Raw genomic sequence first — 18,237 nt, 5'->3', positions numbered from 1 at the left:
TGATCAAAAGGAAAAGAAACCACAAAAGTATGTTGAGAAACACAGAACCCTTCTGTAAAACTATATTCAAGTCATAGATGCCATTTTGTCACTTCTTGGTGTATGTAATTCAAGGCAGACACGCAAAGCTCTTTATAGTTTCACTATACTAGAAATACTCAGGAAACCACAGAAGGAACAAGGCAACAAACTACACACAACACAAACAAGAATTAACCAACAATAGGGGCCTGTACCATACAGCTGGTTTCATTGGCTAGCCAGGTAAGTTTAGAATTAGTTTGTGCTAATCCTGGGTTTTGTGTACCATGAAAATTTTTTCAGCTTTAAGCAAGGTTTTAGCTATAATTGCCCCAGGTTTTATTATAGTAAAAGGGTAGTACCAATGTTTTTGGTGGATGATTAATATTTGTATTACCATAGTTTTTATATAAAAATATAATGGTTAAACAATGGTAACTATAGTAAGACTGTGGTAAATTTGTGGTGAATACAAAGAAAACACAAACCTGGTTACTGTTATTAAAATCATGATTAATGTGCACAAGGAACCAGACAGAGTTTCTAGTAATGCACAATAAGTAAGGGATAATGTAGAGGCAGCTGGTAGTTATTGGGAAATAAGCCCCGACAGTGTGATCAGGACCCGACGCGAAGCAACATAAGAAAAAAAACTGGACATGAATATGAATTTGAAACATTTTATTGGCATATTTGTTTTAAATTAACATTTTTATCCTTCCGCGAAACTTTGCACAGATGCATAAAATGATCGTAATACCTTATTAAGATCCTCTGTTCATACTTGTCTGTCTCCATTTTTTCTCTTTTAGCCAGTCTTTGAGAAGTTTTAATGCCCATTCTGTATTTTTTTGTGTGTAGGCTTCGTAGCTGTCATGCTCTATTTTGTCAAGTTCAGTCTCAGTAAGCTGTCTGTGTCTTGTCGTGGTTGTCGAGTGTTTGTCACAAGATGGCGCCAAACAGACAGTAATCTTTATTGATCTTTATTGGCGCGGAGCGATTTTACTCGTGCAAGTAGTACCGGCTATGCGTTATTATTTTGGAGCGGTTATTATTTGAAAAGAACGAACCTGCAAATGTCTCAACTGACCAATCAGAATCAAGCATTCCAGAGAGCCGTGTAATAAACAGTAATGTACATTGCCAATATTATATAACTTTAGCATGACATGTATTTCACTTTCACAGTAACACAATTAGCATCATCTAAAGCAGGGGTCTTCAATTAAAATTTCTTGAGGTCCAGTTAATGAACCCTCCTCCAAGCCGAGGTCCGGATAATTATGTACTGCACGTAAAACATAAATGGACGGCTTTCGCCAGACTAAAGAAATTTGTGTAAATATTTGCTTTTATCGAACAAAATGTAATGTTGTCATGTCTACTGAATAATGTCTCTATAAATATATATTTTCTCTCTTAATTTGTACTGTTCCTTTGAGTCCATAAAAATTTAATTAAGCTCAAATGAAATAAAACAGGTTGAACTGAGATTAATTTAAAGATGGAAGCATAATATTCCTAGTTTAAAAAATCACATTACATTACATGAGAATTTTAGTGGGAGAAATTGCTTTGTCTTTTCCAGCTAACACTTTAAATATTTTTTCCCTCAGTTCATGTCTTTCTTTTCCATCTAAAAATGTTTCACATGCAGCATCCATGCAGTATTTCCCCATCTGTAAAGGGCTTGTTATGCTTTCCTTAAATCCACTGTATTTTCAGTTTAAACTCTTAGGCACGTTGTTGGGTGTTGAGTGAGTTAGGACCCGTCCCGTTTGGGTCGATCATACTGGGCTTTTAGTTCATTTATTTTTTGCACCCTTATCTCGTACTGCTGAGGGTAAGTTTCTTCAAAGTGTCTGTTTAGTTTCGTAATGGTGTTTAATGTTCCCACTTTTGACAACTGCAACAGACTGCGAGCAAATGAGGAAGAATAATGCGTATTTTTTCACCCACCTCGAAAAACTCAGTTTTCAGCACCAACTTTCCTAATTTATGAGAATGCTATTGTTTTTCAGTCTCGAAAGTTGTATTGGTGTGCACCGCTCTCTGCTTTCTTCACTGCATATCTGTCTGCAGTGCCGCTGCTAGCCATTTTGGTGCCCTAAGCATAATTCCTTTAAAATGCCCCCCGACCTTGAGAATTTTTTTTTTTTGGAAGTTTAACTTTTTATTACCAAACATATAAATTAATAGCAGAAAGTAAAATCACAGCTTTAGTCAACAAACACTACACATTTGAAAGTGCTAACTTTTATAGCAAAATAGAAAAAATTACCAAACTTAAATAGAATAGCAAAATAATAATAAAAAATAATCCAGACATGTTTTTCCCAAGTACAATGTCACTTTAAATAAATTACATTAAATAAACACCAATAAGTAAACAAGAATGCTCAATATTCTTAAATAAAACAAAGATTTAGAGAACTTAGTGTCACAGTAATGTTTGCTTCATATCATACATGGTGACATTTTATATTTTTATATATTTAACAGTCAGGAATTTTTAGCCTACCATGTGCACTGACTGCTAACATTAACTTATACTGAGAAAGTATTAACCAGCATCACGTCAAAATAAACCACAAAATTAACTACTGCTCAATATCTAAAGAAACGTAGTAAAGAAAGTAACAGCTGCCGTCAGTTATTTGTAAAATGCATATGCATAGGTAATGTTTTACAGTAAAATCTCAATTTAGCTTGCACTGAAGTAATAAATTATAACAACATAGTTTCCTAACATTAATGTCAGCACAGCAAGTTCGAGGCGCATTACGATTAGCAGCAGCTGAAGCACATGCGCATTTCCTTTATTTAGGAGTGATTGATAAAACATGATGGATTTACCTGCAAGTGATGCACGGGCATCATCCCGCAGTTTCTTCTTTTTTCCGATCATGACTCCTGCTGTCTTTTCGAGGCCATTTCCAATAGTTCACTGTCTGGCCGTTTCTCAATCCGAAGGCTGCAGCCTGCGCGAGGTCGCATATGCAGGCTGCATACGTCATCAAGCCTGGTTTATTTCAGTTAACTGAACATTACATTAGCAAGTCATAAGCATATTACAACAATTTACGATGAACTAAGAATAATAGTCAATTTTATAATTGTTAATATTACGAAATAAAAACGTTTTGATGACATATGCAGCCTGGAAATGCGACCTCTGGAGGCTGCAGCCTTCAGATTGAGAAACGGTCTCTGTCAAACTTCGTCAGGCGCCCGCGCGATCAACCTGCACGGACCATCAAAGGCTGGGGGGCATACTTCCTATACTAGAGCAATTAAATTATCTCGTTCCCCCTTTTTTGTAACATAGGCCTATACATGGATAAAAAGTGCCAAATAATATTTCTACAGGCTAATGAAATTCTATCAGCATTATAATTTTTTTTCATTAGGCTATTATTTTGGTGCCCTCTCAGGACCTGGTGCCCTACGCACAGCGCGTGATGCGCGTTATGGGAGCGGCGGGGCTGTCTGTCTGTGATGGTTCGACCCATAATGTTTGTGCCGGCGCAACCTGGGCACAACACTCAAACCTGGGTCGATGTAGGACCCAAATAGCGGTACTGAGCTGACCTTTAAAGGGATAGTTCGGCCAAAAATGATATTAAACCCATGATTTACTCACCCCCAAGCTGTCCGAGTTGCATATGTCCATTGTTTTTCAGACAAACACATTTTCGGATATTTTAGAAAATGTTTTAGATCTTTCAGTTGATTAAATGTAATGTTACGGGGTCCACCCATAGTCCACGACCTTCAAGTCCAAAAAAAGTGCGTTCATCCTTTACAAATTAAATCCAAACGGGTCTGCATTCAGGAGAGAGTATTAGCGTAGTGTACGCACTTTTCTTAGTGACGTATGACAAATTCGGAGGGCGGGGGCACAGAGCAGCAGCAGAGTAGCCTCCGTAGGCTGCGTAAGCTCTCATCCTGAATGCGGACGCGACTAAGATGGCGGCGCTACCGGAAGGTATTTATTTTCGTTAATAAAGTTTTAAATATGGATATTTCTACAACAACACCGCGCGGATTACCCTCAGAAGACCTTTGTTTATCATCCTGGAGCCGTTTGGATTTAATTTGTGAAGGATGGACGCACTTTTTTTGGACTTGAAGGTCGTGGACTATGGGTGGACCCCGTAACATTACATTTAATCAACTGAAAGATCTAAAACATTTTATAAAATATCCGAAAATGTGTTTGTCTGAAAAACGATGGACATATGCAACTCGGACAGCTTGGGGGTGAGTAAATCATGGGTTTAATATCATTTTTGGCCGAGCTATCCCTTTAAGTGCCTGATATAAAAAGGATTTTATAATAACGTTAAAAAGTATTTGCCATATATTTATTCTTGACCCCTGATCTAAAGTATCAGCAACATTTCTCCAACAAGTCTAACTTACGTTGACAGCAGCAGCAGAGAAACACTATAATATTCTTTGCCTGTTATACATATTTTTGTATGCTTCATATTTGTGCATTATTTTTGAGAAATGATTACTTTGGAAATCTCACTCTATTCATGTCTAATGTGATTGGTTGTTCGGTACCAATGTCACTAATATCCATGTGCTAATCTTAGCTTTATGACCAAAGCCTGAGTTGATACCGAAAGTTGATAAGTTCATTTGTGGTACTGACAAAGCCAGATCACATTGGTTTGGTTATGTCAACTCGAAACTAATCCTGTAACCCTGGTAATGACAAGAACAACAATGAACAAAACAGACAAAGAACTAAAATAGACTGTAACGCATTTAAATACAATTGAAGAGTTCCATCTAAAGGTTTAAACTATTTTACATATACATTCACTCAATAAGCAGACACTTTCATTCAAAGCAACTTGCAAATGAGTAACATTACATATGAGTAACAAATGAAATCAACTGTTATGAAAGCAAAATGCGAACAACAGTTGCTACAATGAGCTGAAACAAATGCATCAATTGCGTCACCCTACTATCAAAGGGGCTGTTGACAATTGGTATTAAGTAGGGGTGTAACGATACACCAATTGCACGGTTCGGATCGGTTTACGGTTTTGGACCCGCGGTTCGGTTCCGATTCGGTTCGGTTTGCTGTGGGTGTAGGGTTCCTGTCATTTTACCAGCAATGCTAAGGAACAATAGATTAACTTAACTTAATAACAACAACAAAAATAACTTGACGTTTTCTTTATTAACTTTGGCAAACAAACTTAAAATCAGACTTTAACTTTAGTAATGCAGGACTCTAATTAGCTGTTTATCAGGTGATGAATATCATTCTTTAGCTAAAATGCTGAACATGTTACTGTTGAAGTCAACTAATGCATGAAATAAATGTACTACAGTATGAATCTGTAAATCTGAGTTTAATGTGGGTTTATTATCAGTAAAGGTAATCATCACACACACACGCACCCACACGCACACACACGCACAAGAGGTCACGTTAAACTTTCACTTTTAAAAATTCTGCCATCACTTATTATTCGTCATTTCATACTTTAATGATAATAATTGTTTTTGTTTACATGTTCATTTTTAATCATGGACTTACAAAACGAGCATTCAAGTTAAAATGTGTTTAATTATTTGTGAAGAAGAACAGATGAACAGAGACCATGCATCACTTTACATGTTTAACATCATGAAATAGATGTATTAATGATTTTTTTCTCACAATGACAGCGGAGGCGATTAAACACGCGAACTTGTGCTGAACAGGCAAAAATAAACAAATCAAATCTCTGTTGCGATTAAAATAGCAACAAACGTGTAAACCCTTTTTTTTTTCCTCAGACAGACGACGTCTTGTTACATTTTTACTTTTGTTCTGGAGAATGATCTCGCGCTCTTCTATTTCACTTCGGTTAACCTAATCTGACACGCAAGCAAACACACGCGAACGCAAGCACACGCACACAGTTACGACAGATTCTGATGATTTGTCTATGACACGAATTCCATTCCTGTACTCCACTGGAAACCACACAATGTTCCCACACAAGAGACTTAAATGTGTCCGGGGGATCTGCAATCTCAGGCGGAGCAGCCATCCTGTGACCTGCGCTCACTCCCAAGTCACGTGACATGACATGACATGCACTTGGAAAACAGTAACTTTGGAATATACTATTTAGAACAGCATTTAAAAGCTCTTATTAGTCGTTACTAATACAATTTAATCAAATATATGCAAATATTTTTTTTTTTAATAAATAGATTAGTTAGTCAGAGATAAGTGACATTAACCTCAACAATGGGCAGCAGGAGGCGTGAGAGTACCGCGACACGACGCGGGAGGTTCGCGATTCGTATCGTGGGTGGTGTATCGCGATTGTTCGGTTCGGAATATCGTTACACCCCTAGTATTAAGATGTGTTTTCATCGATCGGATCACAATTGGACGAGAGAGAAACATTATGTTTACACCTGGTATTTAAATCCGTCTCTTTTGTCCACTTTCGACCGCATCTGTCCTGAATACTGTGAGGGGGTGGTCTGTGAGACGGTGGGCGAGTTTCTCTGCTGTCATTCAAACCCGAGCGGGAGTAATTATGAGTTTATATGGACGCAAACTAATATTATGTCGGAGTCCACTGCTTGTTTAGCAAGTATTCATGCTGCACAGTGTTTTTTACGTGTGTATTTAAGAGCTTTCTCTGAATTTTCAGCGCAATTGATGAAATAGGATCGCACAACTTTCACACGCTTTCAAAACGAAACTACGGAGATCCTCCGCTTTAGTTTTATCAATGAAAGGCTAAAAATAGCACTGTTCACCGAATGTTCACGTCAGAAGACAAAAAAGACGTAAAACTTGTGTTTAGTACCTCAGATTAGATAAATGGGCGGAGAGAAGGCGGTCGCGTGTGGCTGTTAGAACGCATTCAACCACATATGCGTTCCGCAACTCCAAAGCGATCCGATCGAAAGTGGTTTCGACTACCTCTGGATGTGGTTGAAAGTGGTCGAAAGTGAACGAGCTCAAAACGTTTTGAACACCGTTTACACATGGCATTAACGTCGTCCACTTGTGATCCGATTGACGAAAACGCATGTTAATGCCAAGTGTAAACAGCCTCAAAAGCACCCCTGAAAAAAAAAACTGTGACAAACAAGTCACACTAAGAGGCTGTTTACACTTGGCATTAACATGCGTTTTCATCGATCGGATCACAAGTGGACGAGAGAGACACATTACGTTTACACCTGGTATTTAAATCCGTCTCTTTTGTCCACTTTCGACCGCATCTGTCCTGAATACTGTGAGGGGGTGGTCTGTGAGACGGTGGGCGAGTCTCTCTGCTGTCATTCAAACCCGAGCGGGAGTAATTATGAGTTTATATGGACGCAAACTAATATTATGTCGGAGTCCACTGCTTGTTTAGCAAGTAAACATGCTGCATAGTGTTTTGTACGTTTATATGTTGGAGCTTTCTCTGAATTTTCAGCGCAATTGATGAAATAGGACCGCGCAACTTTCACACGCTTTCAAAACAAAACTACGGAGATCAGCCGCTTTAGTTGTATCAATGAAAGGCTAAAAATAGCGCTGTTCACCGTATGTTTACGCCAGAAGTCAAAAAAAGACGTAAAACTTGTGTTTAATACCTCAGATTAGATAAATGGGCGGAGAGAAGGCGGTCGCATGTGGCTGTTCGAACGCATTCAACCACATATGCGTTCCGCAACTCCAAAGCGATCCGATCGAAAGTGGTTTCGACTACCTCTGAATGTGGTTGAAAGTGGTCGAAAGTGGACGAGCTCAAAACGTTTTGAACACCGTTTACACCTGGCATTAACGTCGTCCACTTCTGATCCGATCGACGAAAACCCATGTTAATGCCAAGTGTAAACAGCCTCTAAGAGGCTGTTTACACTTGGCATTAACATGCGTTTTCATCGATCGGATCACAAGTGGACGAGAGACACACATTACGTTTACACCTGGTATTTAAATCCGTCTCTTTTGTCCACTTTCGACCGCATATGTCCTGAATACTGTGAGGGGGTGGTCTGTGAGACGGTGAGCGAGTCTCTCTGCTGTCATTCAAACCCGAGCGGGAGTAATTATGAGTTTATATGGACGCTAACTACATTATGTCGGAGTCCACTGCTTGTTTAGCAAGTATAAATGAATCCGATCGAAAGGGGTTTCGACTACCTCTGAATGTGGTTGAAAGTGGTCGAAAGTGGACGAGCTCAAAACGTTTTGAACACCGTTTACACCTGGCATTAACGTCGTCCACTTGTGATCCGATCGACGAAAACGCATGTTAATGCCAAGTGTAAACAGCCTCTAAGGCCACATCCACATAAAGCCAGAGCTTTACATATCTAATAATTTGTTCCTCAATCTAAAAAACGGCTGCGTCATCTCAAGAAACTTCTGTGTGAACACAAACCATTGAAACCAACTCAAATTGATGTAGTATACATGCCAGACCACTATGTGGCACTGTAATGCCACAGAGATACAATAGAAAAATGGAGAATACGACTTAAAGAGTATGCACATAAACCTTGTTATTGTCCATAATAATTTGTTGCTCATCTTAGTAGCAAAGAAGCATAAGATTTTGCTTTAGTAGCCTAAAGCTAATAGTTTTCTACCTTCTGCAGCATGAACACAAGTATGTAATCCGCCGCCGCTGTTGTTGTTGTTAAGTGACGTAGCCGTGTCTGAAACGGGTCGAGACTTGGGGTGATGGCATCATCATATTACAAAATATACAGAATATATTCCATCTACACAAAACCCCAAGGGGTGTCGTGTTAAGATTTGGATCGGATCCATCTGGAAGAAACGCTGATATGGTAAAAACACATTTACGTATGGATGGCCCCTAAGAGTCAAATATTTTTGTGTGTTACAGAAATGCTGTCATTCATAGTTTTACTCAGAGCACAAATATGAACAATAGTCTTAAGTATCCAAACTTTTCTTTAGTTTTAAGAATTTTTAAAGCTACCCTTATGCAAACCCATGGTTTTACTACAGTAGTAATATTTTAACTTTTAGATTTTTAGTAAAACCATACTAGACACAATTCGCCACTGTTACACTATAGTAACATTATTTAAACATAATATTTGCAGTTTCCAGTAATATAAATGGTAATCAATCTGTCAAAAAAAGAAACATGTTAACTACATAAAATCATAATGGCAGCAAATATAACAGATTTTTTTTCTGACTGTAGCCATACACATATTATCTTCTTCTGTCTTGAAGTATTAAATCATTAATCAGGACACTTAACTTGGCTTTCAATCCATTTAAATTAAAATATGCAACAACATTAATAATGCAACATGAAATTCCCCTGCTTGAACACCAATAAATCAGTGGGTTTCCTGCTTTTACGACAAAACTAATCATTTTGTTTCTGATCTGCCTCAAATCTTAAGGAATTTCTGTACTCAGCTCTTTGCATCTTTCTTGTTCACAAGCATTTGTGGATTCAGAGCAACAGCATTACCGCTCTTCTTTGTGAAAAGTGCCAGGTCCCTAATATCAAACAATGTATCAGTAGTGGGCTGACCTGGCAGTTGGTAGTACTAAACTATGAATACTTTTGACAACACTACTACTGCAAATTATACTGCATTTGGATCCTGACTCATTGCAGTTCGGTTTTCTCCAAGACAGAATGACCGAGCAAAAAATTGATCCAGCGGCACAAATTCTGGACTGGTCTTATGTTCTGATGTGGCCTGAGTAAGCCACTCAAGTCAGGCATGCCAGCCAGCCACACTGAACTCGTCATCAAACTTGCACTTGCAAGTCATATATACATCTGGGATTTCATGAATGGGAGTAAATTATGACAGAGCTGACATTTTTGGTTGAAGTAATACTTTAATGGTTTTAAACATATAGGCTTCATCTTCTACTTCTATTTATTTTTTCTTTTTAGTTTCAGATGTGACTTTGGTATGCGTTTTATTTTCCCACATGCATCACTCTACTGCAAGCAAAAGAATCTACACAAAATTTACCACAACCTTAAATTTTTTGTTTACAGCATCTCTTCCGGTGAACTTCACAATAAGGATCTAAAAATATCTGTCTGACACCTACACAACAAAAAACCCTTCACTTAAGACAGTGAAGTGTTACAAAATAATAACTCTGCTAAATTGTGCACTTCTAACCTAACATCTCACGCCTTGCACGCCCCTAATACTAGTCGGGTGAACATTAAAATAGCATAAAATATAGCAAAGCCACCTACTGCACGTCAAGGGCCAACCAGCCATGCCCACATTTTTTCTTAGAAAGTACAATTGCATTTAATTAAAGGCCACTGAACACATTTTATAGTTTGATATCTCCCTTCTGCAGGTTTGACACATAGCAGGAAGGGCAGTAACCAGCACTGACTGCCCCGCTGCACAGCTGCACCCAGTCCTGACCTGGGAGGCGATGGAGAACCATGTGTTTTTTGAAAAGGGGAGAGTTTCCTGTCTGCTTTCTAGCACACAACAGAGCAACCAATGGACTGACTGAACCCACCCTTACCCAACGCATTGCATGTTTACTTTGTTTGTGTAAAGTGTAATTATTTTCCTTAATGTGCAAAAATAATTATATTTAAATGCATTTAACAGACACCTTCATTTAATGCAAAGCACAGTGCACTGAACCTATACATATGATCAGATCAGTATAGGCATTCCATGGGAAGTATATTCATTAATTTGGCTTTGGAAACACCATGATACACCAGTTAACAAAATCTTTACATGAAGTATAGTTCACCCTCATAGAATAAAGATGACAATTGAACTTGTTCATTTAACCTAAATTACTCTAAATAACTGACCTCAGGTCAGATTTCACTTTATATGCTAAAAGCACATTCTCTTGTTTAAAATGAATCAACAATATTGGTGGGAATATATTTCTTTTTTTTTATTGTGAATAAATCAAATGTATTGTCACTATTCAGTTTAATTCCTGTGGTTACAATTTTAGTTTTATGGTTACTAATGTGACCAATTCATGATTCGAGCCAATGAAATGATCATAAATAAAACTGTCCTTGAGAAGATATCCTTCATTTTAATCGTCCAATGTGCACTGTAAAGACCAAACACATATACTCATCAGCTTCTCACTACAGCACAATGATATAATATAATGTTTAAACAGTGTCACATCACTTCAGTAAGGTAAACAGTGACCTTAATCCTGACAGTACTGGAATACATTATACTAAGGCGTGTTTATTGAGAGCCCGCCAGAAGGGCCAGGAATGTTTGACTGCTATCAATCTAAATGCATAACAGACCTGATTCACTACAGACACTAAGTATGAAACAATTTCTTTTTTTGTTTGAAACGTGTTATCATGTTTTACTGTTATGTCTATACGAGGAGAACGGGGGAGGTAGGCTATTACTGTAAAGTAGAGCAAACAGAACTTTTGACACATTCTGGGAACAGGGTGGCACCTATGCATACACCCAAAACTCCATACTCAAAGAAAACTTTTAAGGAGAACAAAATGCCTATTCAAATGCATGCATAACTAATCTAATAAAGAGGCGTTACTAGTGAGATGCTGAAAGTAAATAGTGACCCTTCTTTTACTCCCCCAGCCTCATCTGTCGAGCACTGCCACGCGTTACTGTTTCTGAGATCAGAAAGTTGCATAATCGCGTTTCACTGTTTTAATGCAAAGCACGAACTTGATAAAATGACTTAAGTGCATACGTAAAGTTGTAATAGGTATACATTCAATGGCCAGATTTATTTTATTCATAAGCCAATAGACCATGTGTCTGTATAAATGTAAATTAATGACGCAATCAAAAATATAATTTCTAATGTTGTTTCTAATACATATCTCATTTTTCAACTTTAAGATATTACAGCAAAATACTTACTTGCAGTAGACAGTGAAATCCAACAAAGTTATTCCAAAACTGAGCCGTAAATCCCACAAAAAAAAGTTCTTAAAGCTCCAAAAACACAGACGTGTCTGTTTAAAGAGGATGATTTGGTTGTTTTTTAGCGCTGTTTAGTCCACGGCTGTGTTGAATATTCATTTTATTTCCTCGGACTCGCGCGCATATACTGCATCTGAGAAAGAATAATTCACTTCTGTCCCGCTAATCAGAGAAGATACAGCTGAGAGAGAGAGAGAGAGAGAGAGAGAGAGAGAAAGAGAGAGAGATGCTATGACGTCACATTCGCATGAAAGCAAACGCACGCTCTTTAAGCTCCCTTGTGCGTGTGTGTGCGTGTGTGTGTGTGTGTGTGTGAGTGCGCGCGCGCGTGAGTGCGTGCGTGTTAGGGGGAGTTATAATTGAAAACACATCTCACTGAGCATTAGAGATGAATTTTATAAACAGTGAGTAAACTACCTTTCTAAAAGTGTGTGTGGGCTTCACTTAGCTACAGTTTGGGAATGGGAACTTGGCCCTTGAAAGTTACTGTCAAAATATATCATTTTTTTATTATAATGGTGTCCTTATTTAGATACCCAGATCAATGTGTTTTTACCTTATATTTCAGTAAGAATATACTCTGATTGACAATGAACTAAACTGTTAAATTAACCAACATCATCTAAAGAAATATAGTCACTTTCATAGGATGAAACCATTGTTTGAAGTCACACACAGAAGAATGGATTCCTACATCAAATCATTGCCAGACATTTACACTAAATCCAAAACAAAAGCTAGTATTAAATTTCTCAAGCACAAGTTTTGGAAATGCATGGCAACAAACCACAGATATGTGAATGGACCACTTTTGTTGTTGCCATATAAACCAATTTTCACATTTGATAATAGTACAAAAAATATTGCTTTTGCACCGGACCGTTGAACAATATGATTCCATGACAGATCTTCACAACATGATGGACATATTTTGCAAGTGAATCAGTTGATCTGAGGTTAAATTTCTTCTAAAGTTTGCAAAACAGCATCCCAAGGAACATCTGAATTCCAGCTGGGTTTAACAAGATTTCCATAAACTGTCAAGTGTCAAGCTGATAGGACTTTGTGTTCAATGCATTAGTAAACAAACACTTCAAAAGCGGTATGCTCTGTCCCATACTGTTTAGTGTAAAAAATAAGCATCTATACAGAAAAACATAGTCCACCTTGTATATTTCCTCAAAAGCAAACGTCTAAGAATTTTTTTTATAATGTATTGTTTACTTCCCAATTTTACGCATAAAACCTCTGTTTGATTTATGTGAAAACAAGTATTGCTATCTTGTCAGTCTGTTTTTTAAGTAAACTTATCATCTTGTAAGGATGTTTTGATATTTTTAGTGCAAAACTACAGAAAAATATTGATTACAAACATGTTTTTTGCAGTTTGTCATCATATCGGCTAATTTCCAGAGGAAGACAAGGTCATATGGAGGAGAGGTTGGCAAACTTCCGGGATATGATCAGAGCGAGATTAAATAAACTAAAGATAGAGGCAATGAGCTATAATGTCTTGATGATTTCCAAGCATACTGCACGACAAAGGACTGGATAAAGACATCTTTGATTCTAAAGATATTTCACTGGTATTAGTAAACACACTTTTCCAAAGAACTAGGTCAAACAAACTAATGAGACTAATCCCACAAGTATGCTGTAATGAGTTTGTCAAACTACAAGTGGTGATGTTCTGTTAGCAAAACAACACAGCTATTGCTCAAGACATAGGGGCTGTCCATCAAAGACTCAAACAAGCATTGAAGAATAGATCCAGTTGTTTATGCTGTAGTTTGTGAAGGAAATCTTAAAAGAATTTAATAATATAAATCAAATGATGGTTTTATCTGATCAATATAAAAACATAAAAAACAACAGAAATATCTTTAAACAATTACCAGTATCTGTTGATCGTAAGTCTTGGGTTAATTTGTTTTATTTATTTCCTTGATGTTGGTTTTGTTTATAAATAAAAGGATGTCTGTTTTAGTTCTACTTGATTGCTGAAGCCTCATTCACACAGCACTTTGGTCCCAGAAAATTTCCGTAAAAATTGTCAGAGAGTCTTCTGTATGCACGTTTCCGTAAAGCGGACCTAGTAACATTGCCATAACATACACAGAAAGCATTCTGTGTAAACAAGACGCAGAAACAGGGCCGGCGTCAGGGGGGGGGCATTCGTGGGCAAGAGGTTGTTGTGTCCCCTACACAGTTTTTTATTAATTTAATATATTTCAAGAATAATTAAATAAATTAAATACTGAATACTGATTAGTTTGTGATCTTCTGCACTTTATACGGGAAATGAGCTGGCAGTCTGTACCAGTTGTATGAGTATGTGCTTGCACTGTATTTGAAGTTTTTTATGCTTTGTTTCTGCAAGTTATTGTTGCTGATTGCGTGCCCCCCCTGGAAGCCGCGTGCCCCCCTGTTAGTTATGGTCTGGCGCCGACTCTGTGCAGAAACAATGCAGTAAGGGGTGTGCCGTAGTGAGCATGCGTGTCATTGCAACCAGAAGTTATAGTTCAGCTCTTTGGCACAGAGATTTAAACGCAGATCAACATTCACGACAAGAAATGTCGGCAAACGCGACTTGTCACTATTCAAGCTGAAGCTGAGATCATTCACCAGCATGACAGAACAGCACATCACACGCTTCTTATGATCTTGTCATAAACTAAAATGCACATGCATGAATAGTTAACAAACTTCAGACGCTTTATAAAAAATACATCACATGTCCTTACGGGATCTTTACAGTATGTGTGTGAGTGCATTTAGTACAGGGATATAGTATATATAGAAATATAGTACGCTGTATGCTAACATATGTCTACAGTTGAATGCACAGCCTTGCAAAGTATAGTTTATTTAACTCGTACGTGTTCACAGATGTTTGACGCATGTGCATTGCAACAAAATGCAGTAGATATTCTGGGCTATACTACATTCTCCTGTAGAAATTTTACGTAAAAATACGTAAAGCGCACTGTACACAGACCCTTGGGTACACGTAAAAAATGGAATGAATTCATCTGTTGAAGATGGAGACCATGTAAGTCTTGAGGCCTGGGTAACTTTTTATGCATACAGTGTACATTGCGCATTTTGAAAATGTTATCATCAAATTTTGATGATCATCTAAGCTGGTATTTTCAGTTGAAAATGTCCAGACACAAAAAGACTCTTGATTCCTTGACTTTTCTGGGTCTCAGTTTTAACTGATATGGAATGTGGCCCATCACTGAAAGCTTGCTGGCATATCGACCCATTTTTTTTCCACTTGAACATTCCTGTCAGGATGTGAGCTCCTCTATGTTAAGGGGTTTACAAAGCTGCTGGGTGACTCATAGACCCCCCCTTTATTTATTTTTTTACAGATGTTTGTTATTGAGTCAGTGAGGTCAGTAATCACATTTTCACTGTGTGTTAGCGATACCTCACAGTGGGTGTGTCCTGGGGGTCATGGGAGGATCTGTGAATCCCTTTGAAGCCAATTGGAACCCTCGATCCCACCATCTTGTCAGTTTACTCACAGACTCGAAGGAATTTTTGAGTTAATGTCTTCCATGCTGCCTTATAGAAACTTGGGTTCTTCAATGTTACCTTACCAAAATCCAGAAGAAGAGACAATTGGTTGAAACATAAAGCAGGACTTTCAAAGTCAACCGAGGTCTGGTCTTTATTAACCCCTATAGTATCTATATGGTTGCGAACCACCAATCAGTTCATAAACAGGTGCTATACAGCCGTCTACTAAATGTCTTTTATCCAAGTTTTTTTGTGCCTTTGTATAGCTACTGATAACTTCAAGTCTGTTAAAACAGTCATTACAAAACAGCATACTATTTATGTCTAATGTCTTCGATGGAAAGTATTACTATTCCTTAAATTTAGGGGAAAAGATTTTATCTGGAAGGGTATTTAAAACTAAAACATTACCTGTAGATCTCCATAAAGGAGGGATCTAAGAGACACTAGAATAAAAGAGAGTTGAGGCTGGGATCTTTTAGTCTTGATGTACTAACCAACAACCTTTCACTTAAAAAAAACACCCTGGCAATCATATACTAATGCCCCAGAATTCACCAATGAGACTTGCACAGGCCAGCAAAACTCTTTATATTTACAGAACTTTAAATTGGAGTTTTCCTCCTGGTATAGACAGAGACAGCCGCATAAGCAATGTGAACTACTGATCGCTTTATTCCTTGAATTTGTTGTTTTACCTTCTACCGGCACAAATGGAAAAATGTGGAAAAGTCATTATTTGAAACAAAAAAGCCCTGTTATTTAGAGAAAAACGCAGCGTAGCTTGACATCAGGAACCAATTAACCCCCCCAACCCCCTACCCTACTTCAGTCTCTGCCGTCCTGGAGGGTAGAGAAACTTGCTGGCAGTAGACATACCACCAGGTTCTGAACATCTGCTTTTGGACTATGGCTTGGTAACAATATCTGAGTATTTTGTGTTATATTATATAGAAAACAATTCTTGGTGTGAATATTTCCGATAACTAATGTTATTGTTATTTTGATTTTTTTTACATAAAGTAAAAAAGTGTACTGTAGTGCACCTAATTGGAAAAAGGGATCATCAAGCAACTTGGATCACGCTTTCATTATCTTTAAAAATAGGGAAATAATGTCATAATAAAATATGATTCTGATTTGAAAAGAAATGTCAAGTAAAAGGACCCTTATAAATACAGTCATATGGCATGGCAAGATGTACCCAAAAATCTATACTCACAAGTCAAAGTGAAAGAAAAATACACCACTTGACATATTTAAGACATATAACTCCAAAGGTTGCATTTCTAAAACTCTGCCAACTGCAGTTTGTAAGTGATTTTTAAGACTTCATTGACATCCTTATCTGACAAGAACCCATTCACATACAGTATGAACACAATAGCTCATTATAATCTATTAATATTGACACTGAATGTGACCCAGTCTGTGAAAATGTACCTAAAGTCATTGTTTTCTACATAAAATCTTCCTAACACAATGTAAAGAACATTCTGTTATAATATAATCTTTATATGTTAAATATTGATGAGACTTTGGCCTGGATTTCACAGACAGGGCTACAAATGTCTTGTAATTTTCACACTGTCCCTTACTACAGTTCGCTGTCTCTTAATTAGTAAATTCTTTGTCAGTTTGTCCTTCATCAGAAACGCACCTTTATGTCTACTTAAGGTCAAGAAATCAAGGTCAGATCAAAGCAACCTGATTCATTCAGTAAGGTAAATCACTTTGAATGCTTTAATTTAAAAGAAATCTGTATTGATCCCCTCAACAGCCCTTTAAGCTCTTTATTTTGTTGTATTGTACCTACTGTACCTAACACCAAGCTAAAGAAGAATGTTAAAGCTTTAGCATGTGAACTTTAGTGTTTTATATAAAATGGCAAGCTCTTAAGTTTTCAACATGTGTTAGACAGATGGTTTAGCACATAGCAGATGCATTTTACAGTTAAAAAGAGTATACAAAGAGCCTCATGATGTTGCTAAAAGCATTTTGTGTGTGATTATTCATATACCAAGTTAAGTGTCCTGAGAGGAGACTTACCAAAGGACTAGTTGCATCACATTTTGGTCTGGTATGGTTCAGGCTATGCTAACAGCTTGTTGTGAAGTCCCACACGAGTGTACTGCCAATATATTTGGTTAGTGTTGTTTGCTTTTACATGTTAAGTTACAAGCTGGCCTAGTCTCATGTAATTAAATTTGTGACCATAACATAAAGTCTGGTCCTACTTTGCACCTCATTATCTAACCAGGGACCGCCCACTTAGACAGTTAGGGACTGTCTAACTTAAATGCAGTCACCAAACATGTTTTGGGAGCAGGTTTATCTGAGGAACTTGACAATAATAGACATTAACTTGAGATACAACTAATAGACTGGCATGGAAAAATAACATATACACAAAGTGCAGAAAACAATATACGTAATTAATGGAAACATGTTGTGGTGAAGTGAGCGAAGGCTGGGACAGTGGATGTGTCTGAACGAGGCATCACATGGACCCTACTCCATCAGGATTTGGGCACATTCAGGGCGCGCTCACATCCTAACCAAACCATGCCCGACCACGTTAGACCCCCAAAGCCTGGTTTGTTTGTCTAGTGTGCAGTGGCGTCCGGTAACTTCTGTTTCAAGGGTGCACGATGCAAAGCTCTTTACAACATGTATTTAGCCCGTCATGTGTGTTGCTTTTCATTTCAAAATATGTGT

General features: G+C 37.7%; 1 protein-coding gene across 1 annotated transcript in view; it reads right to left on the bottom strand.

Annotated features, from left to right (window-relative positions):
• lpar1 (lysophosphatidic acid receptor 1) overlaps positions 1–12,192 on the bottom strand; it is a 38,251-nt gene extending 26,059 nt beyond the window's left edge. The window contains exon 1 of the mRNA XM_065240579.2: positions 11,929–12,192. The gene's annotated coding sequence lies outside the window, so the exon portion shown is untranslated. The remainder of the gene's footprint in view (positions 1–11,928) is intronic.
• Between the last annotated feature and the right edge of the window lie 6,045 nt (positions 12,193–18,237).

This window comes from Paramisgurnus dabryanus, chromosome 10 (genome assembly GCF_030506205.2).
Source record: "Paramisgurnus dabryanus chromosome 10, PD_genome_1.1, whole genome shotgun sequence".
Classification (NCBI taxonomy): domain Eukaryota; kingdom Metazoa; phylum Chordata; class Actinopteri; order Cypriniformes; family Cobitidae; genus Paramisgurnus; species Paramisgurnus dabryanus.
Note: the sequence above shows the minus strand (reverse complement) of the source record. Positions and strands in the feature narration are given on the sequence as shown.